Below are 1,792 nucleotides of genomic sequence, written 5' to 3'. Positions count from 1 at the left end.
GTGAACAGCAGCAAGATTTCTATTATGCTGTAAAATGCTTTCATTGTGTTTGAATTTTAAGACAAAGTCTACTGAGGCAAATTTTGCTTTACTGTGTTATTTTAAACTGATTACCAAAAAAAAAAAAACTTTAAGTGGGGGAAAATATTTGGAAAATGTTTTACCTTTAACAAGTTGCAGTGTTATCACGAATACCAGCCATAAACACATAAAGGAATGCTTTACTCTCCAATACTTGAGAAATACCATGATTTAAAGTGAAATCTTAAACAATTTCATTCCTTCAGAATACTTTCACTCAGGGAAGGCTGGAGCTTCCAAAGACAGAGAACTGAGCCCACCTGTGAGAGTGGAGGGAGTTCCTGGCCGGGCTGCAGAGGCCGGACTTCACATCCTTCCTGAAAGAGCAGGAGGGGCAGCTCCCCAGGCATAGCTGCAACCCCGCTGAGCAGCTCCCCGGGGCTGAGCGCGGGAGATCCCGAGGTGCACCTGTTGAACCAAGCAGTCACCAGCACAAGTGAACACCCTTGCTGGGTGTCAAACATGACCTGACCCTCCTAGCCGGATCTCAGAACCCGGGGTCCTGGAGGGCTCAGGGCTCCAGGCCTGCTTCCTCCCAGGCCCACTTGCACTCACCCAGCTCCCCCTGCTGGGCACTGGGTCTCCTTCCTCCTCTGCCCACCCCCAGTGGCACACATTCCCTGAGCCCATGTAAACAGCCAGTCCTCCTATCACTTCACTCCCCACAGGCCTTCATTTCCTGTGGGCTCGGAGCCTAACATCCACTCCCACGCACGTTCTAATGGGAAAACCTTCCTTCTGGGGTAGAAGGGTGGCTAGCAGACAGATCTCTGCCCTTTCTGGGGGCACCAACTTTTTTCACCCCCGCCCCCTGACTCGGGTTTGGAATTGTTTTTCCATGGTTACAGGGCCTCATGGACACTATTCATATCAGAGAATGTTTAACAGGAGGATTCCTAGGTACTGGTTCTCACAAGTCCTTTGTTTCTTTTTAAGGGGAACAGCACGCTGCTCCCAGGAACTGGGGTCATCATGTGAGACAGGCTTGAATCTCCTTTAGTAAACATTCTCTTTATGACAAAACTGTTAGTCTCGATCCCCTTTCTTGAGATGTGGATTGTCTCCCGACCTTGTGACCATCATCATCCCTTGTTCCCTTGGTAACGGTTTCTATACCTTTGGTTTTCTGATCCTTATCATTGACCAAAGAAACTTCTTGTACTACTGCCTATATATATATATACTCACAGAAGAATCATTAAAGCACATTTGCTCCATCAGAGCTTGGGTTCCTGTGTCTGTCTTTCTTTCTTTCTTTCTCTCTCTCTCTCTCTCCCCGGCTGATTCCTTGGAGCGCAGAGACCCAACTTGCTCACTCTCCTGCCCAGGCTTCTAAGACTCTCTCGAGAAGGCACCCTATGCCTTCACCCATCCTCGAGAGGGAGCCCGGTGCCTTCATGAGAGACGCAAGTCCTGTCTCAAATACTTTATTGGTTGGTTTTCTGCATAAACCAGGGAGTATCAGCCTCTTTCTTTCTTTCACTTTCTTATCGTCACCTCCGGACCGCCAGGTCCTGGTCCATTAAAGGACCTCAACAATTCAGTTTACCTATTTACATACTGTTGTAAATAAAACACTTGCAGATTAAAAAAAAATGCTTCACAAACATTTGATAAATAAAGCTAGCTGACTGATACCTTGTTCCTGGCTTCTATACAGGCGTTATAGGAAAGCAGCTTTGCTGCGAGTGATAAATCCTGGGAAAAGACA

Source organism: Capra hircus, chromosome 14 (assembly GCF_001704415.2).
Source record: "Capra hircus breed San Clemente chromosome 14, ASM170441v1, whole genome shotgun sequence".
NCBI classification, from domain to species: Eukaryota; Metazoa; Chordata; class Mammalia; order Artiodactyla; family Bovidae; genus Capra; species Capra hircus.
This window is presented reverse-complemented; position numbering follows the sequence as displayed.